Source organism: Lepidothrix coronata, unplaced genomic scaffold, assembly GCF_001604755.1.
Source record: "Lepidothrix coronata isolate B3197 unplaced genomic scaffold, Lepidothrix_coronata-1.0 Scaffold127, whole genome shotgun sequence".
NCBI classification, from domain to species: domain Eukaryota; kingdom Metazoa; phylum Chordata; class Aves; order Passeriformes; family Pipridae; genus Lepidothrix; species Lepidothrix coronata.
Window position 1 is genome coordinate 717,778 of NW_016690307.1, and position 24,362 is coordinate 742,139.

The following is a 24,362-nucleotide window of genomic DNA, read 5'->3' on the forward strand; positions in this document are numbered from 1 at the left end:
GGTGGTAGCATCATTAGAGATAATAATAGGTAAGGCTCTTAAACAGGAATTGCACTTCTGCAGTGCTAGCCTCTGACTCAAGTGGCCCAAGAATTTGTACCTAACAGAACTGAGCATTCTGTCTAGGAAAATAAAAACAGTGATGTGTAGGGATATGGGCCTCTGTCTTAATCTGACAGCAATATTGTCGTTACTGATATATTGGCTTCCATGACTGCTCTTTAAAATAAAATTTTAGAAAAATAATGATAGTTGGTACTGCAAGGCTTCGAGGTGTTCAAATGTAGGGTAGTTTTGAATACCTTCTCCGTTATTTTTCAGTGGGATGTGGACATTTGTGGTTTTAGTTGCAGGGCTTTAGGGGAAAAGTAATCTATTAGAAGGAAGATTAGTACACTAGTAACAAGAGGGAGAGCTGAATATGTCTGACTACAGACATAAGTACTTTCCTGTAATTCTTATTAAATATGAATTATTGCAGTAGTTAAATTAAACACATAACTCACTGAAGTCAGTATCTAAAATGCAGAAGTCTCCCTAAAGTTGAGGTGGTGAAAGAAGCAACATCAGTACAGCAAATATAGTGACTTCTTGTAAAAAGACTCTTTTCTCAGATGGTCCCTGTTTGCCCATCCCTCAGTCCTTGACTCAGAACAAGTATAACCAAGAGGTTATTTTTTAAGGGATAACAGAACCTAGTGCTTAGCCAATTTCACTGTCACATTGGGAATACTTATTCACACATGTCAAGTTACCTCTTCTGCAGTTTAATTAGCAAACATAGACTTCAACAGTCCATAAGAGTAGCCTTTAATGCCTGTTTTACTACTTAGTCTCTCTCACTTTTTTAATTGTTTTCCCTTAGCAAGTACACAAATAACCTGCATATAGTATTCTGCCAAGACTTTGTTTCTAGGTAGTGCCTAGAAAGAATACTAACAACTTCAGCTATTATGACTTATTACATGATGATTTCAAAATTAATTTTTTGGGGTATTGGACACATGTGGAAACATGAAAATTAGAGTAAGGTTTTTAAAAGTTGTTAATGCTTTTTGTTTGCTTTTAAACAAAAGGGCTTTTTGAGAGAAGTAGCTATACACAACCTTCAGAAAAAGAAACTACTTGTTTGTTCAGGTAGTCCTATAAACTTTTCTACTTTTTCCTGTTACTTACCAATAACCTCCAGAAGTGGTTCATAACTAGTCATTATAAAAGACAGATGTTAACCACACTTACATTTCCATTTAATTTTTTCTTTTTACCTTGCAAGCAAATGTTACCTCTTACAACATTCACTTGAGTTTAAGTGCCTGGTCCAAGACCTATTTGTGCTAATGTTTTTCCATTGAGTTCTGGCAAATTTTAGATAGTATTGCATGTTTAATTGAGAGGTTACTTATATTTTTTGATAACTTAGTCATGCTCAGGATGTAAGCATATATGGCTGATGTGCTTTTCAGTACATTATTTATTGGCATAATAAATATGGTATTACTCTTAATACTGAAATATTTCATCTACAATGTCTGAATGGAAAAGCAGGTTACACAACATTTCTGAATCTCTACATTCAGTTATGCTAATTCAATATACTGTCTTAGAATGCTGTTTCTGAGCAAAGACATGCCTAGAAAAAACATGATTTCAAGGGAGCTTAAGAAACTTTTCAAGATAATCATGGCAGGAAAGAATACCCACCTTCAAATGGCCACTGTGGCTTCCTGAAAGCATTCTTGTGAGTATAGCAGTTTGAGTTACTTAAAACAAGGGGACACGGTCCCTTTTGGAAGGGACACATCTCAGTAGTAGTGCTGGGGAGAAATGGCTGCTGCAGTGAGTGGTGGTTCTGACCCACATGCAGGTCAGGGCAGCCAGAAAGCACACTATGGTCTCTTAGGACTGACAGCTATCCATTGAAGATCCACATCTTTGAACAGGTCTTCAGCTGATGCACGATTTGTCATAGTGCCATTGGCTAGAGATTTAGCTCTAGCATTGCTGACTTGCCAAAGCCCCACATTACTAATATTCATTGTCTGTTGACATTAGCAATTTTCATGGGGTTTTTTGTTAATTCATCTGTCTCTTTCTGCTTTTGTTGGACTGTGATGGTATTTTAAATGCTGCTTTAATGACATAAACAACTTCAATTTTTGGTTTACTGCATAAAGACTCCTTTACAGATGATATTGACAGATAATTACAGCCTTACTAAAACTGATATAACTTTTTTGTGCTTTGGACCTCATACCTGGGAAGCTTTAAGTATTAGGGTCCCTAACAGTATACTTTCTGCTGCTTCTGACCTGTATCAATGATTTCCACTGGGTAACTATTTGTTACACAAGATAACTATGTAGTCAGAATATATTCAGGAGTGTGAATAGTAAAGCAATTCAGTAATCATGAAAAATATTTCATTTAGGGAAAGGATGCTGTGGTCTTGCCTCTAGTCTTGCTGTTGTTTTGCCATTAAGAGCTTAGGAAGGTCTTCAAAATTGTAGCTAAAAATCAACAACAGTTTGTTAATAACTTGCAATGCTTTTCTTCAAGACATTAGAATTTTAAAAGTAAAACTTGATTATAAACAAAATTTTTTTTTAGGGAAGAGTAGATTAAAGGAGAGATGGAAAAAAACTGAATACACTTGAAGGAAAAATGACTGTACAGTGTGTGTAATACTTGGTCTGACTTCCCACACAACAGCTTTGCCAATATTATAACTGAGGAGAAGGTGCTTCAATGTTGGAAAGTTGAGGTGTGGACAGTCTTCATCTGGATTTGTGGAGTCAAGGAGGGAACACAGGAAGTTCACTTGCTGTAAGGTTTTTCTCCAGAAGACATCGTAATAAGCTAATGACTGACGGAGGGAAGGAATTTTTCCTTCTCCTCCTTTCTCCTTCCTCATTCCAAGTTCCACATAAAAAGCATGGATCTGTATTAGTATCCCAAAAGGCAAATTGCTGGGACATGAAGCAAAGACCATCCAAATCCCACAATGAATCTTGCTGTACCATGGTAGCTTGAAGAAAGAATCTGTGCTTTTGGGCACTTGACTCATCCTGGAATCATTATCTTTGCATACCCTAAATACACTACCGTCTTTTTTGTAAAGATTAACAAGGTTTAAACCCTTGGAACCAAAGCAGTTTCTATAACTCTGTCTAATTTAAAAAGTTTGAACCCAATCTGGAACAATGAACAAGATTTTCTGATATAAAAGAATGACATTTCAGGTAATGAGAGTTCCCAGTTATTATGGTTTGTTTTGGTTTTGGTTTTTTTTTTGGTGTCCCTTTGTTTTGTTGGGGTTTTTTGGGGGGTTTTTTTTGGGGGGTGGGAAATGGTAAGATTAATTTGAAGAATGTGTGATAAGCAACAAGTAACTGAATGCAGACAGAGCTAGCTCATAGGAATAATCGACGTGGAGCTGAAAAAAACATTTTTCACTAGTAAAATTTACATGTATGGAAAATGTTGCTTAGATGCTAGGAGAACATAACTTTAAAATTATTCACAAAAAAATAAAATATTTATTTGTAAGACTTTTTTTCCCCAGGAAAAAAAAAAACCACATTATTTTAGGGTTTTCTACCTAACTAGACAACACAACAAAAACTGTTCATGTGATGTCAGTGGAAAAAAATAGTTCCTACAACTTGTCTTTTTTAATAGAATGTTACTGAAGCAGTTTTCTGCAAGGGTCTGATCACTGGTGATTCAAAAAACCTTAATTATAACAAAGTGTTAATTTTTTTATTGCGATTTTTAAAAGAGTTGATATACATTGGTAGTTTGCAAACTTGAAGTGAGAGTTTCTGTAACACTTTCAGCACCACCATGAGTAAGGATGCAGGTTCTGTTCCAATTAGTTATTTCCACAGAAAAGCCTGTGTCATTCATTCAGGAGGAATTCAGTTCTGCCATTGATGAAAATGAAATTTATTTTAATAAAGCTCTGTCTTAAATATTAACAGATAAGGGTTCTTATTTGCTGTCATGTTAGGATGTTGTTGAAAGGAAATCCCTGGTCATCTCACCAATTCTTATGAATTCTTTTTTTTTTTCCTTTCTAAATGATATGTTATTCAATAATTACAATAAAATTCTAATAGCAGAACTTAGAAGGATAGAGACATTGAATTTTATTCTAAAAATTTATCCATAATTTACTTAAGTTTTTGTGTCTGGCCTCTCTGATTTATAAGTTTTTTGAGAACACAAAATCTAACATCAGAATGATAAGCTAAATCTTATGATAAATTGAGAAATATGATAACTTGAGTGTTATGTCATGTCCTATTTTATCTTAAAATACTTTAATGTCTCCAAATTCAAGGAAAGGTAGATATTCAATTTTCAGCTTCCCACTCATTTGACTTATAATTTTAGATCTCTTCAGATATCTTTTATATAATTACAACAGAACTTACAAGACTTTCACATTAAGCTTTGAGCTGAACATGTACAAGTTGCACTATTCAGTTACAAAGCGGTTTGACCTTGCTGCAATTATAGAATAATAGAAGCATTTAGGCTGGAAGAAACCTCTGAGATCATCGAGTCCAACTGTTAACCCATCACTGCTGCATTAACCACTAAACCATATCCACAGGTGCCACATCCACATGCCTTTTGAATGTTCCCAGGGATGAAGCCCTCCCTTCTCTGGTTAGCCAATCATCTTTAGGGCTGTATTTTATAGAACGAAATTTCCAATTTAAAGCAATAATTTAAATCAGAAAGCAGTATAGCTTATCTTAATGAATTCAATTTTTTAATAGTCTTGGTTATTTTTCTTTAGCAGCAATAAAAAAATGCTGTTTTAAAACACAGCATATTGTAGCTCAATACAGTGCTCGAACTGAGTACCCTAATGTTTTCAAAGGACCAGGAAATTATAATGTATTGTAGTTGGAATAAACACTTTCACCTAAAAATTCGACTCTTCCATCACATGCCAGCTAAATTCAAACTAAAATACTTAGGCTGAAGCTTTCATCTGCCATCACATGCATACACATATGTGCACACAGATGAATATATATACACTATAGATGTATATTATTTTTATCACTGTCGTAGAAATACAAAGTTTTAGGTGTTTTAATTAGCTCAGGGATCAGGGCCAGTACTTAAATCCTTTTGGACAACACTGATATTTTTCCAAAACACTTTCCTTCCTTCAATGTCAGTGATTAGATGCATATAAAATGTACTATGCTGGCATTTCCAATGTTTCAGTTATTTCAAAACATAATATTTCTGTATGTGTAACTAGGGCAGAAGCACTTGACCGATACTACTTTAGGTGGAATTTCTGAAGACTTTTTTAATATTTTGTAGTTACTTCATCAATGTAAAATCTATTTTAAAAAGATTTCTTTAAAACAGAGTTGGATATATATTTTAATCAATTCCACCTAGCCATCTTCTCTCAGAATATTAACATGTATCATTCTGCTGCTGAATCTTAGAGAAAACTATTACATATTTGTGAAACACTTGAATAACACAAATCATTATGCAAAGTACGTACAGTTTCAGCCTTTTGCTGAATATGGGGCTATAGAGAGGAAAAAACATTTTACCTGTCTCAAAAAAGGTGCCAGGTATTTCACTTTTGATAAATGTAGATTATCAGAGTTCCCTTTCATTTGTTGACGTGTTTTTCCATGGTGTGCATTATGAAGAAAAAATTGAGATTAATAAAAATAGGTCAGATATTCAGAAAATATGAAATAACAAGGAAAGAGATTCTGGGTTACATTTTGGTGAATAGTAAGGCATATTATGCATTTAAAACAGATAATATAACTCAGAATTAATTTTAATCAGAAATATGTTGAATAAATACGCTGGCATTATAATGTTTAGCTAAGAACTTCACTGTAATGATAGTTTTAAAATAGTTATGCAGAATAAGTAGTATTGTGCTCAGTACATGTTTTGTTTTCAAAAGAAAAAGACAACAGAACCAAAGTAAGACATCATTTGAAGGCCCTCGAGCCTTGAAACAATGTCTATCTTTCTAAATTTTCTCATATTTATGTGTGCATGTGAAAGGAGAAAATATTGTGCATCTCTTCCTTGAAACTTAAACAGCAGTAACTCCAGCCAATTAAAGGGTAAAAATGACAAGATCTTTTATTTTACTGTGTTTTTCAGTCTCACCACAGTATAAAGACTTTAAAGGAACAACTCCCAGTTTGGATTCATCCAAATGTCTTTCTGATCTTTAAAAATTCATGGAATTGATTTTTAAAAACTTTGAGTGGATGCAATTTTCATTATGTGAATTGATTTTTACTTTTTTTCGTAATATTAACAAAATTAGGCTCAGGATCTATGATTAGTGTTTAATTTATATAATGAGCCTGATTTTTTTAATCTTTAGGGTTCTAAGTAATGATTCCTTTACACCTTTCCTGCGTCTAGTTATTAGTTAGGTTTCTTCTTGGGTATGTATTATTTTAACCAATATGAAATATAACAAAATCTAGGTATGAATGTCATTGGTAGCCTTTTCCAATTTTGTTCATATTTGATGACTGGATTCCAGTACCCTGTTTATGCATAAAATTCCTTGTTGATTGCCACTTAGATATTATGGTATTCAGATCTAGATAGGTGATTCATGTCAAAAATCACACTTGTTCTGCGTAAACAGCATAAATTATCTTCCCTTGTAAATACCCATCTTTGTTCATTAGCTGGTAGCTTCTGCAATTTAAATCTTTCATTATTTTGCACTAAATTTTGGTAATAATAAATAATTTATTGGGAGAAAATAAAAAAAAAATACACAGAGGAGTGATATATAGTTATCTCCACTTACTGGTTCTGGTCTCTAGTTCTTTAAAGAAGGAGAAGGATTTGGTGGAATATAACTGTTAAAGTAACTCCAGTAGGATACCAACAGTCTAAAGAATTCAAGGTTTTTCCTCTAAGATGATATATAGTAAAGTGAAAAAAATTTTTTTGTTTTCTGTATGTACAGCCTGAATAAAATGGCTGAGAAGCAACTGAGAGCTATATGACCAAAAATGAGTCAGGTCACCATCCTGTGGGTTGGATACCAGTATGGCTCATATATTAAGGAATTGTGAGAAAGAATGTATAGCTTTGTGCTTTGAGTAGCAACCCAAAAATGCTGTAGAGGGTTTTACTCTCATGTTTTTAGCCTTTCTTGCTGTGATATGTCTCTCTACATTGCAGAATTCTCAGTGCTATTTCCCCTGTAGTTTATCATGTCATTCCCTTCCTTCTCATATACCCAGACAGAATAAGGAAAACTTTGGGCAAGTCTGCACAGGGAAGAGTGTTCAGTCAGCAGCCTGGAAAAATACAGGTACCTGTGTATAGGTATATAAATATATATATATATATGTATTCATATATATGTGTATTTATTTTAACATTTGTCATTTCTGTAGCAGTTGCTTCACGGATAGGCAGCGGTAGAAGGATAGGAGTGGAAGGCAGAAAGCAGAACTTAAAATAGCTGTGATGAGTGGTTTAAGGAATTGGCCAGGAACTAGAATAACTAAGGATGTCGCTGAGCCTAAACCTCCTTCATTATTTAGATTTTAGGGATAAACTGACTAGTTGCTGTGTGGAAGCTGCTATTAAGATCCATTATAAGAACATGATTGTAAAAGTTTCCATGTTAGATGCAAGTTGATGGCTTTAAAAAAATACAACAGTACTTTCAATAAACATGACTTTTTGGGAAGCTGCCAACTGAATTTCAGAGGACCTAACAGTTATATAGTTATATATTTATCTCAGGATGCAAAAAGAGCATAGAATGGCCCACACAGAGAACTTTGTAATCGGCAGTCTTTGTTGCTGGACCTGAGTTTGTAAGACCTGGCAGTCACAAAGGGATATAGGGGATTTTTAAGTTATATAAGTGAGAAATTCACATAGATCTGTACCTTGCACTTTAAATCAAGGTTCTTCTATGGCTATTGAGTTTTCCAGTTGAAGGAATATTGTCTTATAAACTTCCTAAGGCTCATAAATGATTTTTTGTATGCAATTTTTCCTGCCACCTCAGATGTGATGCATGTTTCAGTGCCGAGCATGTATGAATGGAGATGAAATATTGGAAGAAATATGAAGAAATATCGGATAAAATTGAGATACTATTGAATTTGATGGGAAGTATTACACTGTTTCTGAAGGTAAATTTTAATTTCTTTAGTCAATACTGAAGAAAAAGAAATCAGTGAAACAAATTCTTTGACATTTTCATCTTTGGAACTCCAAGCAGTATATCAACATGCCTTATTTGACAAGTTTCTTGTTCTTTTTTAAAATAAGTCTCCCGGGGTTGAGCTGTGCCCTTTCAGGAGTATGGGATGAGTCTAAAAGAACGCAAAATTCATGGCTGCAGCACTAGTAAAACAAAAAGTAGCTGGGATTTTGGTCTTAAGAATACCTTTCACCTTCAGTGTGCACATCAGTCAGCATCTGTGCTCAGGTGAACAAGTATTCAATTATTACCCATGATACTTCTAATAACCCAAATCACAACTTCAATTGCTAGCCATCCACTGGCTTCTCATGTCCTCTGACATTTGTTTTACATCTTTCAACAACTGTTTTCTCATGATCCTTCTCCTGAAAGTGACATCTTGCTGTGCAAATGTTATTTGCATCTGCAGCTTTCCTCTCCAGAAAAGCAGATAGGATCTGACTGCAAACAATGGCTTGTCGCTGATTGTCTCTAAGCTTCCTTATAAATACACTAAAGGGGACAGTAAAAAGTGGAGAGTGTGCTATCCTCATCACTTGCCAGTATTCTTGCTGGAGGCATAGAAAGGTCTGCAATATATTTAGGCAATCAGTATGAGGATAGCTATTTTCAAAAAACCAATCAAAAATAAAACCTATGAGAAGAGGAATAGGAAGTAAAAATAAAAATTCATTCTAAAGCACTCTTCAAATAATTCTGAGGCTAGGAAAATTGATGGGATATAATAGCCATGAAAATGTTCCCTCTTCCCAATGAAATGTCACGGATTAGATTTTAATAAATGCTGATATTTACTAGACAAAAATTCTGACTGGCACTATAAAATTCTTACTACGTGGATGGCCTTATCTGATAATGTGGGGTTGCAAATTCACTGTGTCTGAAAACAGAAAGCAAGCTCTGAAGCTGTTTGGCATGCAAAGACAGTCTTTCAAAACATGTACATCTTTAGTAGACAAAAGGGAAAGACTGTTTATTTCAGCTAGCAGATTTTTATTTGAACTATTAAACTTTAGAGTTTATTTGTTTAATATGTATTAAAGTAATAATTATCACTTAATATTAAAACCATTTAAACTGTTTGAACTGTAGAATGAAGAAAGAAGTCCCTGTTATTGATTTAAAGCCCTACATAGAGGTTACTGAATCAACAGTATGGGCAACTCTAGATGCAACCTGTTTAATTTGTAACTTGAAATATGATATAAAAGACTTGAAAGAGCTATAAGTGAGCAAACACAAGATGGCAAAAATAGAAATCAATGCATAAGTCTTCTTTACACAACCATAACACTATAAATTTTGATTACAATACTCATATTTTGATTGGGAAACATAATGTATTCTGCAGGAAAGTGCATGGGAAATTTTGTATATCTTGTCTGTTCAGTATTTCATCCTAACTCCTCCGCTCCCACTGAACACTAATTTTTCCAATCCTGATCAATAATGATAACCATGAAGAAAACTTCTAAATTTCTATGTCACTATCAAAACATAAGGAGCATCTTTTAAAAATTAAGGTACACCTGAAGCTTAATAGGCACAAAAAAAAAATTACAAGGGATAAAAAAAAACAAGAAAACTTTTGAGATTTCATCATCAATGGACTGACAAAGAGATGGCTGTTTTTTTTTTTTTGTTCTGGTCTAAAAAAAACTAAGCAGCAGAATCAAAGAAATATAGGCTTTCCAAATGCTTGGACTCCTCTTTCTTTTAAGCTTGATATGTTAGATTCTAGTTCTCAATATGTGTAAAACAAAAATTATCTAATTTTTCCTTACAAATTAGCCATAAAACTGTTATGAAAAACATGTATTAGGTAAATACTGGAACATTAGCAATGTTAACAGCATCTTCAGAAAGCACTATTTCCATGATTATAAAGGTTTTCTATTTCACAATTTATCATATCAAGTTTTCTATTTGCCAAATTGAAAACTTGCATGCATACAGATGAACAAGGTGAATGCATTACTGAGGCAGATCACCCTGAAAATGATACAACTGGGAACACCTGTAAGCTCAGATTTTTCAGTGATACTGAATTTATTTTTTGCATGAATCATCCATAATTTATTTAAGCCCATAGTGAATAATAAAATCTAAGAAGGTAAAATGTACATACAGCTTTACATTAGAAGAATTACCAGTTCACTTTAATACATTACAAGATCAGTATTTTCCTAGTGAATCGCCATTTTCCCAATACACAATTTGAAAATAGTTGCTATGGATCTGAAGTGACAGCTGATGAGACTAAACTTTTTTATATGTATATGGGTTTAAATCTTCTAAACCATGAAATATGCAGTGACTGTAATATTTAAGCGTTATGTTTTTCTGTGGATCAATAAAACACGAAAGAATTTTTAGAAAGCCTAGAAATAAAGTTTAGTAAAATTGCTGTTAAACGGGAATGCAGAGGTAGAACATCACTGTCACTACTGGAATTTGTTTCACGATGGCAGCCCTGAGATCAAGAGAGTGGGAGTTCAGGCCTTGCTCTATTCTAAATCCTCACAGATTTGCAGGAAATCAGAGCAAATAAATTAACATCTCTTGCCTTGAATTACTTACCTCCATGTATGGATAGAAGATTTCTGCCCTGAAGGGTTTTACAGCACATGAGTCATTCATGTGAAGTGCTGGGGGGAGAAGGAGGAATGTTTTAGAAGGGGAAAGTACTTTGTGTAGAAGCACTTTCATAAATGGATTATACTGTTATCCACTTGAAAGCGGTCTTTGTTTCTGAGATAATTTCATTTGGTATTCAAATCCTTTCAAGGTGGTGATGTTTGCTTTGCCTTATTGAACCTGGAATAGGATTTTTGCATGCTTTCTTGATTTTTTTCTAGCCATTAAGACAGTCTGTGCCAGTGAATTGGCATAAAACTAGTGTTATCCTGACATACTGTTCCTTGCACATTCCTGTGAAACTCAGCAGATGCCTTCTGTATCTTGCTTAAAGTGTGGCTGCCGTTGCAAAAGTGTCACCATGTGGAAGAGCAGTTTGAGAACCAGTTTCCATAAACAAGGGGTGTAAAGTTGGTAAAACTAGCTCCTTGGCTTATTCACACTAATTACAGGCAAAACACACCCATAAACTAGATATCCACAAAAGGGTAATTGTTATTTATTGTACTGAAATGTATGCAATAACTGGGGAGGAGCATGGGTTTTGTGCCTATTACATAGACTGAGACTATCAATGATGGTGTTTTAACTGAAATTTTCTAAAGTTATTTCTCATCCATTTTATTCATTTCTTTAATAACATGGACTGAAGATGCAAAAGCCAAACCATGAAATACATTTCATTGATCACTTAGGGCATTACTGGTGAAGGTGAGCTGTTACCAAGCTGATACCAAGCAATCTTTAATGCTGTTACCTATAGCAAAATCAATATGATAAAAAACCAGTAAACTTTGAGAGCCAACAGTGGGAAAGCTTATTTATCTTTCATGGTCTCCTACTTTGATACATGGCTAAGAAAAGTTTTGAAACTTTCTTCAACATGAGCTACTTCAAAACCAAAACTACAAGATAAACACAGATGGTGGTAGGAAAAATATATATATTTTTTTTTCTTTTTTTTTTTTTTATGCTGCAGTTTCCCCAAAGAAAAAGAGCTTTGAATGGAGGGTTGATGGTACCATTTTTCTGCTTTTGTTCACCTAGGCTTGTTCTGGTTGTTCCTTGGAGACCTGTTATGTGGTTTAGCAGAGTTTTGAACACAGATTTTTTAGGTAACTTGTGAAACTTGGCCCTTAAAAAAGCTACTTGGTGCATTATGCTTGCCTCTCTGCCCAGAGCAAGACATGGCAGGAGTCTCCCTTTGCAAGTGTTCAGTCCAGTATATGACAGACTTCCCATGTCACAAACTGGACAGGAAGGTGTGAAAAGGAGCAGTAAGTAGAGCATTTTCTGAACTGGCTTATAAAGGGTACGTCAGTGATAATGTCCTACTAGAATGTGAGGTAGATTTACAAATGCATCCCTTTGCCAGCCTTCCATATGAGACAGAAATTGTCAGCATAGGCTGGATAATTTGATTGACTGCATTTTTATTTTGAAGGAGAAAAATAGTGTGTGTTGGAGGAGAAGAGTTGAGGGTGTTAAATTAGAAGTCAGAATTACCAGAAGTTAGTAACAGTTTCTTTTTCCTCCCCTTTCTCCCATACAAAGTCCAGGGTTGACATCATTAATCCCCTGTCCTCTTCATGGTATTCAGACCATTTTCTGCATTAGGTTGGTTACTGCTAGGAATCCCTTTATCTCATGAGTTAATCATGGAGTGTGAAGATGGTGATTCCTTCAGGATAGAAACATAACCAAACTTGAGCTGCAGTCCTTCCTCAGCTGTCCAACTTATTTCCAACTCATGGAATTACATTTAGTTCTCCATTTGATAGACTTCAAAGCTTAGGCCAGATTCTTAAGTGAAACCTTTTGGTGTCAGGACTGATGTTCATTCCTCCTGACCCACAAAGACATGGATGAAGCCTCTGCTGTAAATAAATGAGGAGTTTTTTGGAACCTTAGTCTTTGAACAGGTGGTTTGTCTACATGGGCGTATAAAGGCATGGGACTTGGAGATTTTGAAATGTGTGGGGACAGATGCATTTTCAGTGCATCTCCATTATGTAGTTATTCCTCAGCCAAGATGAATTCAACTACCTTTTCGACATTTGAGTCCTGAGAAAGAGTATTCCTTTTTGTCTTTGCTCCTAGCACTGCCAGCTAATTTCTACCATCTCAGCAAACGCAGAGATGGTAGAAACGCAGAGATGCTTCAATTTTGTGTATGTAATGTTAATTCTATTCCAATGTCTCAAAAGTAGGGAGTAAAAGTTCACAAAAAATAAAGATGGTAATCCATAGGTAGCTCTAGTAGGATTTTTTACAAAAGTTCACCTTGAAGCTAGAAGAGAAATTTTTGTCAAATGATTTTTATTTATATCTGATCTTGAATAATTTCATATTCCTTCTATGTTTAAAATGTTTGTCTCTGAGCAGCGTTATTTACTATGAAATCTAGGTGAATTTTTCTCACATGTATCTGTATTCCTTGGTAACAGATGTACAGGAAGATTCCTTATTCTTACAGGATTCTGAGAAATATATATGACTGGGGAAATAAGACCTGAAAAATTTAAGTGACTTGCCTTATAAAAATCTTTGATCTGAAAACTTAATTTACATGTCCCAAGACTGAGATGTCTTATGCAGAAACCCATCCTCTTTCTCCACAATAAAGCAGACTTCCACATGTACTTCAGCTTCCAAATACACTAGTCAGCAAACAGCTTGCATGAATTAATACTCCAAATGTGTACAAAAGTGTTAACTACTTTGCTTTACTACAGTTGACTCGGATAATAAGTGCTTCAAAACTCAAAAATTCTTCACCAGTTTGCCTTTTTAGTAAACAGTACTATATATCTACACCTTCACTAATGCTTTTTAGGACAATGCCTGTTTTTGAGAGACTCTTATCACAGGTGAACTACTCTCCAAAAGTAAGATTTATACTCTCATTATTGGGATAGAAATGTACTTCTACTCAGCTGTCCAGTTTACAAAAGAATGCTATTTTTCCATTGTATAAAACAGGGGGAAAAAAAGAAAATTGCTGCAAAGACCATCTCAAATATGTGACCCTGCACAACAATATTTGAATTTCTTACTCCCATTAGTTTAAAGTAATTAGACTGCCTGTGCACCTTTGTTGATAATCTGTAACACAGAGGAATAAGGTTATTATTTACCAGCACTGTAGAATTTTGGTTGAAGACACCAATTTCTCTGAATTTCTGAAAGGCTATTGCTGGTTTTTTTTAGTTCACAACCTCTCTCTCTCTCTCGCTCTCTCTTTCTCCTCTTCACATTTGTGGATAAGCGGTTAAGATGAACTAAATTCAAAATAAGTCAGCAACTGGCTTAGAAAGCAAATTCTATTTGATGACAGTGCTGACTTGTCACTGATATCCCAGACAAATCAACCATGCATTTTATAGTATCTATCTTATAAAGAGGATTTGCTGAAACAGGAAAATATAAAACCTCTATCCTCATGGTGAAATGACATAATAAGTGATTTTTTGCCTGGTCTTTAAGAGTCAAAAATTCTTGTTAGTTAAGTGTAATCGTAACACTAGTCCAGCATTTCTGTGAATTTTCCTGACTTCCACACTTTATTCTAATTGAATTGCAGTTTATTATAGCTATTTTAAGGATCAATACTCCTTCACAGGGGCAGGATGAATAAGAATCAATCTGAACACTTCAGCTCCTTCATCAGGAATTGCTTCAAATAGCAGCCCTTTCTCTGCAGTAATCTGTGTGATTCTGTTAGCAGCATCGGTCACTGACAACAAGACATCTGAACTGTGTTTCTTTTTCTGCTCACTGGGATCTTTCACTGTTACAGAGACCAATATTCTTTTTTATAAGGTTAGAAAAGATCCATAATAGCTTTTATACCATTATATTTTAAACTCTAGATCTCATTAAAACACTCTTCAGCTCCTTCACTTTCAGCCTCCTTGTTGCTTATGAATTATTCAGGGTAGATTTCACTTGAGGTAAATAGTTTGATTTGAAGGTTTTTGTATCTGGATTTAGATGCAACGAGAAGAGTTAAATGCTCAGAATTTTAAGTGAGGAGAATTGCAGAGGCTCAGCTATTAAGATGGAAGACATTTGTCGTTAGTGCTCTGGGGCTGCCATTGAGATCTCAGCACGGTGCTATTTGTCATTCCGAAGTAGGTAGGCATTATGATGCCTGGAGTATAAATCAGCCTTTACATGGTGTCGAGTCCTGAAGCACTTTGAACACTCTAATCCACTTCTGAGTTAACAGAACATTTTTGGTTTTACAAGCTTGAAAGTTTCCTTTTTTAGTTAACCCTGTCATCATGTTATTAATCATAATTTTTTTTTCTAGAATTTTATATATCTCCCCAAATACAATTCTTAATGTTTTGCTTCAAAGTTGCGGTGATGTCACTGAGCTGAGCTTTAGCTTCAATCATCTAGAAGAGATGAAATTTTAGCAAAATTTATTTTAGTAATTCTGCTCATGTAAATAGGAATAGTGGCGTGACCTAGTAGCAGGCTGAACAGGCCAGCATCATCTGGATCTCACACCAAAGGACGATGTCTATTCTTAGTTTCCTTCACTCATTTTCCTTCACTGCATGGTATCATGTTAGTGTTACCTCATGGGCAAAGTTGGAAGGAAAGAGTAGTTGTTTCCATGTGTCTGTTTTCACCATAGGTCTGCATTCAAGTAGTCAATCTCAGTACAGCAAAGCAAACTCTTTTAAATGCTGATTATCTTCTTTTGTCTGGGCATCTAGTGTACATACAAAGGATCAGCACAGAAACTATACATACTGTAGGTTGTCAGTTCATTGAATTTCAGTTTCTGTTCTTCCACTGGCTGAGTAAACATTTTAACCACCAGTGACCATTTTGTTTATTGCATATTGCTATATATAGTATTATAGAGATTTATTCAGGCAGCACAATCGTGCAGTCAGTTGAATTTACAGTGCTTTTACAGGTGGAGTTGTTAGCATTAATGAAGTCTACTAAAACCACATTCTTTTCCTGCCAGGCAGCACAGTTTGCATGTTCTGGCTGATGCTTCCCTTGCTAATATGCAGCGATGGAGTCAGTGTTATGAAGCAGCCAGTTACTACCTGTGAACTGACAGTAACCCCAATTCAGCTGAATATGCTGGTAGCAACCTATTTCTGTGCTAAGCTCCAAACCCCCACTGATGCAGTGATGTTGGGAAATCTCTGCCATGCCAGAGAGCTTGAGTGGAAGGAGGAGAGCTAGATTCACTCAGACCAAGGTGTTACCACTCACTTTGGAGAAATGCAGGTCATACTTTCAATTCTTTAGTCTGTGGAACAGAGAATCCTGAAAAGGCAGGAAATCACTGAGGACAGTGTTGTCAGATTTATTTGTTTGTCTATTCTTAACTTTCATACAGTAGAACATAAATGATTGTAGCCCAAATTTAAGTCACTGTGATCTCTGCTAAAGAGTTTCTTTTCCTATAAACCTATCCTAAGTTGTTATTTTCATTTAAGTGCTCATGCTCACTAAGGAAGTATAATAATTTAGGGGCAGAGTGATTGCTTGTTCTAGCAGTACCACAATGAAATTATAAAACCTCTCATTAATCTGTACTTTGATGAGGTCCTGGAATGGCAGGATTAATGACATTCCACTGTAAATTATTCAAATCCCTGCTTGTGCACAGACTAGCTCTTTGGAAAAACACGCAAGTGATACTGAATCTTTTACTTAGAGAAAAACTTAGAGAAAAACTACAGTGGTCTAGAGACATAAATTTGCTCATTTATATTGTGGGTCATGGGAATCTGCCTAACAGTAGGCAGATTTTCTTTTTTCTTATTATTTTTTCTGCATGTAATTTTAATTCTAAAAGTAGTTTACTCATACAAAAGCTGCTTTTCCTATTCCCCCATCATTTTTATTTTATCTTTTTGGCCCCATAGAGTACGCTGAGAGCTATGTACCTAGAGTACCTTGATGACATTAATTTCATTTGGCCCACAAGACTTTCCTGGCTGCTTATGTTTCCCTTGTGTCACATCAGCCTCATCAAATCCTACTTTTCCTCTTGGCTCCTTTCTGTCAACCTGCATTCTTCTGAGCATTGTCTTTTCAGCCATATCTCATCCCATGCAGTGCTTTCAATTCTTGTTACCATTACATCCCCTGTGAGGACTATAAACCCTGCTCCTGGTGCAGCAAAACTATGTGGATTTCATGGCCAGGACAACCTTTCTCTATGGAAAAGAAAAATGAGCATGCCACTCTCATAGTTTAAGATCTCTTCCAGAAATTCACGGACATGAATATCAAAGGGACTACTAGTATTTCTGGTATGGTCCTATAAACAGCTCACAGAATTACTTCCTCAGTTATCCCTCTATACAGCTGAGTAAGCTGTGATTAAAAGGCATCCTAGATCAATCTACAGGAAGCAATACATCTAGCAATGGAGAGTTTTCCACATCCTTTAACTGTCATTGATTAAATGTTTATCAAGTGTTCAGCTGGGAGTTCCACTCCTACTCATCGCTTTCATAGATGTTTCTTAGACAAAAGAAAAATTGTCCATTTTAGTTTCACACAGCACTCTTCTATGTACTACAGTGTACCCTATTGATGTCACTTGGAAATTTTTGTCAAGAGTAAGTCCTTATGCATGGCAAGTTAAATTTAATATCTTTCCATTTTTCCATCTTGTAAGTGTAAAAACTGAACACAGTACAGACTGTGTTGTACATAGAGTCACTCTGCCTGAAAATTTCTTTTTTCTGTATTGAGGAATTGCACTAGCCATTGTTGCCGTAGCTTTCTGTTGACAGTTAGCGTACAGTAGAGGAAAGCTCAAATAAAACCAATTGGAAAAATCATCAGAAAGCAAAATTCCATCAATGGACTGTGCAGTCGAGAAACGTCAGTTAAAAGACCCTCCTGGTTAAGGAGTGGTTTTTTCCTCACACAGTACCATTCCCAAGTTCTACTGATAAATTCTAATGGTAGAGGTCATCCTTTAATTTGGTTGTGCATGGTCCTAAGGCTGCTGTGCTGTTCTGAGTGTGAGTATCACTGTACAAGAAAGGATGGCTCCCCAGAGACTCTACCTCACCTATCATCACTGGGCTTCTCTGCACCATACTTTAGTACACACTGTGGAGTAACAATCTTTAGAGTAAACTATTTATGGATCTAGAAATTGAGAGTAGACTTGCTACACCAATGCCTTTGGAGTCCTCAGCGTTCTACAGTCCACTAGAATATTGCTGCTTGCTAAGCTCATCCTTCTCGTATTACATAAGCCTGTTTTAACAACACAAAAAAGCCCCAGATTTCAGGGACTTTGTTTAAAATCTTTTATGGCACTTTATCTTTGAAACTGCTGTAAAAGTGTAATGGTTTTCATTTTGATTTGCTGGCAAGAAACAAGTTGACTGCCCTTTCTTTGAAAAACTTAAAGGCTGAACAGAAAATTATTTTGCTGACACACTAGATGCTTTTTGCAACTGAACTGATTTTGTTCAGTAATAAAAGTTGATTGGTATAATGAAAAAATGTTTTATGTAAGCATCATACTACTGCACTACTGCAGCCCTCCAGCCTTCAATGAGACACTCAGGCCACACTCATTTGAATCAACAGGCTTATCCACACAGTACAAGCTCACAAGAGAAAACACCACTCTCAAATTATTTCTCTTTTTTTATATGCTCAGATTAAGGAACAGCATGTTAACATGCTCTCTGAAATGTATGCATGTATATATATTTATGTAAAGAAATGCATATATTCACATATAAACAAATACATATTATTTAAATCCTCTAATTTATGTTCAGCAGAGCAGTTTCTATTTGTCTAGGAGCCTGTGGCTGCTATTTCGTTGTTAACTGATAGTTAGTGGCTGGTAGTTTCTGAGCAAGCTTTCTGAGAAACAGGTTGCCATTGCACCAACTGTTGCTGTTTTTTTACTGAAACTCAAGAAATCACTGATGTTTTATATTGCCAATTCCATATCATCTAATATAAACTTAAGCTAGAGATAGATGCCTTGATAACTGTCTGTTCACTAATGGTTTCTACTCAAGCAGTTTAATATCACTACTCATTCATTTATTGAGACACTTCTCTTTTTTTTTCTACAGCCTTCTTTGTCTTCTGTTACTGAAGCATTTAAATCTAAGAACTCGTATTCCCATATGCTGTAATTGAGTTTAAGTGTTAATTTTCCCAATTTCCTGAAGTATATGGTTAACAGGATTTCATATCTTAGCAATAACAATATTTTTTTTCACTGGAACAATGTAAAATGCTCATTGTGTTTCTGTTTCAAGTAATAGAAGCTACCCTCCTTGCTTAAGTACTAAGCTTTTAAGTACTCCTTTCATTTTCTTGATGAAACTTTTCAACCTGATGAAATTCCTCTGAAATCCCCACATAGTGCTACAGAAGATTCCAATTGCCTGATGCTGTTGAACAGAGGTATCTGGCACTTGTCTCAGTTCCTTTTTTGCTTGAAATTTCTGTTAGATTATTAGATTCCTCTTTTTGTTTTCTTAGTTTATTATTAAAAATAATTTCTGCAGAGTTTGGCAGCTTAGAACACCAAAATCAAAGGAGTTTGAGCTAACCAAGTCCAGTTCCTTACTGCTGTTGTAAGAAAAAGCTTGTCTAACTCTATCTATAGCTACTCAACGAAGCTGCTAAAATCAGTATGCCTGTTGTTCAAGGAGCTATGATTTATTCAGAATTCCAGACTCAGCTTCTCTTGCCCATGTATACTGCCTTTTGCTGTCGTTCGTGTTTGCAGCTAGTTTCTGCTTCACAGAAGGGAAAAATGTCTACATGAGGTTAAGACAGATTCTTAAGTCCAATAAATTTGTCACAAACCCCATAGATTTTAGTCAGAGGGCCCTACCTTTCATAAACTTAATTAATCTTTCAGCCTGCTGTGAGGGGCCAGATGTGCCGCTGTTGTTATTTCACCCTTTCTAGGGGACAGAGCAGTTCCAACAGTTTCTGTAGGTGCACAGCGTATTTGTCTGTTTTTCATGCTGGTCACACACAGAAGAAGGCTTCTTTAAATAGGTCTGGCAGAAGTCCATTCTGTCCCTCACTGTGGGAGCAATTAACTCTATTATATAGATAACCAAGCTCATAGAAATGAGGTATGGGTACCATTACATGCCCCTGCAACATTTGTTTAATTGCTAAAGCACTTGTTTATGCACAACTTTGTTGGAAGAAAATGTATTAAACTATAAAACAATGATCTGTCAGGTGTAAAGCCTGCAACCTTGGGAGGATCATTATACAGCTCAGACCAGAAGAATTTAAGAAACTTTGTCATATATCAAATGTCTGATACCTAAGTTTCATCTTGCAGTTAGCTATCAGGCAGTTTTATGGACTGTCAACATGAAGAGAGTATTTACATATTTTTTATCAGCCAGTAATCGGTATTTTATAATTTGTGTTTTCTGTCTTCTTGTATTACACCATATCATGTTGTTCATAAAAAAACTCAGGATTGTCATGTTAACTAAGTTACCTCAAAGCATCTGATTTACTTCCTTATAGTTGTTTAGTAGAACAATGAAATTAATGATTTGTGTTCAGGCCAGTGGTAGCTTTGATACTTTTTAGCTGGCAGATATATCAACAGAAAATTTTGTGGTAGATGTGACTATGCAAATATGTGTAATGCAATGGAAGTTTAAGAGATCGATATTGTACAAAAAAGGAACAGCATATGTTATTCATTATCAAGCTAAAACTAGCTACAGAAGAATAAGTACCATACCTGTGTAAGGATGAAAAATGTTCCATATTTTGTAGCTTTCTCCTGTATATTTCTTTCTTGCTAGCCCTGATTACCACTCGCCTTTTCCTGCAGGCTTGGATATAGGCAGGGAAATCACCACTGAGGGCAAGTGCTCAGGTTTATATGGAAATTCAAATCTTGTTGCATGTCGTGACACTTCCATTTCACAGTTTCTTCTAGAGACCAGTGGAAGAAAGTTGCAAGGTCCTTTCAAGGTAATGGCCATTCTTTATCATTCTGCAGAATGAATTTTATCACAGTTTATGAAATTTTAGTGGGGGATTGAAACCTCTGTACCCTAGATAAGAACCATCTCTAGTTGAAGCCTTATAAAATTAAAAGTTATTCATTCCTGGAAAAGTGTGCCAAACTTGCATCTTAAATTTTGTGTGTAATAACCTACGTAAGTATTCATGGTGAGATACACTTCTTTGCCTTACATTTATTGAGTTAATCATACAATTTTAATTGGTGAAGGGCAAACAATAAATTTACTTCTTTATGATTTTTGCTGAACCTGAGTCGAGCGTAAGCTGCTGTATTCAAGCAATCTGTCCCCCATTATGTGGCAGTTGCATCTACTTTACAATAAGCTGTTGTTTAAGAGTGACAGTTCTTTCTTAGTAGTCTGTTATCTTTACCGTTTGTTATCTTTGTCATCATGTATTTAGATGCCAAAATTAAAAAAAAGGGGGGAAAAAAAGCATAATTTCTGTCCCTATGGGCTTGCTAGAGTAATTAAGACCCTGTAAGTAAGTTCAAGCTTCTGGAAATTAAAACATGACCTTAAGTCTAAACAAATTGTTTAAACTATTATTTTTTACCTAAGACTATTTTCTTATGTGATTTTTTAAATACTGATTGTTCTTGGGAAAGTTAAAGCAAAAGTTACTTCTCCTGGGAATCTAAACCTTCCCATATCAATGGTATTAATTTCTTTCAGTCCTCTTAAGGCATTAGATCTGAATTCTGTCAGTGCCTGAAGGTTAAGTATAAAATACCATTTTCAAGTTATCTAAAGACAGCTATTGATGCTAATTATCTTTGGAATGGAAGAAAGTGGTATGATCACTTACTGAGGAGGGTAAAATATGAGAGAAATGTTTTAAATTATGGTATGTTGTGCTTTAGAATATGTTGTTGTAAAATCCAATCTGGAGACTCTAAACTGCTTGTTGAAACTCCAGCATACTTTCGAAACATCCAAATAGTTTTCCATGGTGGTCTATCACTCAAGTATTGATCCTGGCTGCCTATGACACTTTGAAATCTAATGAACTGACAGTCCAAGGCCTTGTAGCTGCAGGCTGTTTCTTCCAATATCTCATAATTGTCCTGCTTGTTTTTAAGACTACCTATATCTATTTCTCATTTTAGGTCAGATGACCTTGGACTATCAAACTGTAAGCTGTTAAAATGAATAGTCCTTTGACTTGCACAGTGGCTTTCTCAGAACTTTCAGCATTGATGATAAGCCACTTTGCTCAGTGTGGCTAACTTGCTTTCCTTGTATGTTTCAACTGTGCAGATAAAAGCTTTAAAAATTAATTACAGACTTTCTTCAATCCAAAATGTAAAAAATTACATACACAACCCTGGTTCTGAATTTTTAATCATCTTTTTTCTCCTCCATTCATAGCATCTTTTTTTCAGAGAAAGTAAAACTCTCCAGAAATAGCAGTACTCAGTATTGGTATAAACTGTCAATTTGGGGCTGATAAATTATCCCAGATATTCCTTTCAGCTGTGTCTCTCAGAGCAACTCATTCAAACACCTTTTGGAGGTAAAATGGTAACTGGGGAATGCTATCACATGTACCTGAAGCTTTTCTGATTCTAAAAGCTTCTTGCAATGCTTTTATAACAACCACACAGGCATTGAGCTGTCTTTGTTAGCAGAAATCTATTTCTGCTACCTGGGAGCCACTTGGACTTTATGACATCTGAGAGTTCTCTGACAAGGAGACTGGAGCTATTCTGTTTACTATAAAAGCTTCTGACTGAAGTGCTGCAGTTACAAGGCAAACCTCTAGACCTGCAGGCATGGTTATGCAGCAGTAGAACGAGTACTTCTCAGTGAGATCATACTTGATCTGTATTTCAGGGTCTTTTTTATACAGAAACAGATCTTTTGGGATCTGTGTGAACAATTTTTTCCTGTGTCACAATATAAGCTTCCAGGAACAAGTTACTCCGTACACAAAAGTGCTTCCCCCAGACTGCTCATCATTGCAGTGAAGGAAGTAAATTTTCAGGCTGATCTAGAGAAGTTGGGATGTAGCTTTTAAGTGGCACAGTCTGATAAAATGAGAAAATACATCTGAATAATAGATTTCTTTTTATAATGGTGGTATTTTGAGTTATTCTATGAAAACTGACCCATTATACTTTCATACTTGTTCTGAGGTAATTGATCAAGTATGACATGAGTGCTGCTCCATAAATTCTACATGATTTGGTGGCTACAAAGGACAGATGAAATTAAATATCATTCTTAGACATTTGTACAACGCATTGCTTGTTAGTGACATTTTAACCAATGAGATATTATGGCCATTTTTTTGGATGACCCCTCGCAGACTGTCCTACCATGATCAATCAAGCCATAACCTGAACACATAACCATTAGGAAAATAGAACTTAATTACTCACCTATTAGACACAGATTTTTAGGTAGAGTGAGCTGTTAAGAGGCCACAGGCAATAAAGAATTTTTCATAGTCTTGTTTGGATGTCAATAGCACAAATGTCATTGAGTGAGTGTCTGCAAGACTGTACAGGCCAGTGAGTGATCAGAGTATTTTTTCCAGGAAAGGGATCCTCAACATTGCTGCCTTCCCGAATCAGTGTCCAGCAGTGACAAAGCAGTCCTTCAGAGCAGACATAGGGAAGCTGGCACAGGGCATAGCCCTTTTTCTATACTACCAAAAATGCAATGCTTGCTTAAATGTCATTGTGAAGGGCATCATCGATGCTTTGATATATTTACCTTTCAAACTGAGTCAGAAAGTAAACTGTGACTAATATTTTGTTGTGTATTGACTGGTAGCCTCTATTGATTCCCCTATCTGTACTTATGACAATTCACATTTGCACATTTTTAGATCATGGGATTCCGTTCAATTAGAAATGAGTGCTTTTTCTGATGTGCAGGGTCTTTTTCCTGTAGAATTTGGTACCTTAACAACCAAGCTATCTTCTATTATGTGAATGAGTATTTCAAGAATAGATATTTTAGAAAGCTTGTATCTCTATAATCAGTTCTCAAACTATTTGCTTAGAATTATAATGCAGTGCAAAACCAATAACCATGATGATCATCATAAAACACAATATAGGCTGAAGAACAAACGGCTATGGCTCCTGTTCTGCTTGTTACCTTGAGAGTCTTGAACATATTATATAGCTTACAAAGAGGTTGATGCAATTGTTTCTTTCTCCAAATGAATAGAAGCTGGTGAACATTTGACTTTGGGATTTACTTTTCAAGTATGCTAAGAAAGTTATTCTAAATACCTGTAGTCACTGGTGCATTTTTATTTCTTTAGACTAATTTAAAAAATCCCTACATCTTCCATGAAAAATGCAGAGAAACACAAATGTCCTTATTGATCTCTCTTAGGTCTTTTACTTGACCATGCTGAATTCACAGTCATTGATAAGGAAAATGCAACCTTC

At 35.4% G+C, this 24,362-nt stretch overlaps 1 protein-coding gene and 1 long non-coding RNA gene across 3 annotated transcripts in view; one reads left to right on the forward strand and one right to left on the reverse strand.

Annotated features, from left to right (window-relative positions):
- Positions 1–24,362, forward strand: part of RALYL (RALY RNA binding protein-like) — a 378,245-nt gene that overhangs the window by 103,244 nt on the left and 250,639 nt on the right. The window lies entirely within an intron of this gene.
- Positions 15,480–22,568, reverse strand: LOC108502986. The gene is made up of 3 exons (XR_001876678.1): positions 22,504–22,568; positions 20,664–20,757; positions 15,480–15,629 (listed from the first exon to the last, which is right to left on the reverse strand). It is a non-coding gene; the product is annotated as an uncharacterized LOC108502986 (long non-coding RNA).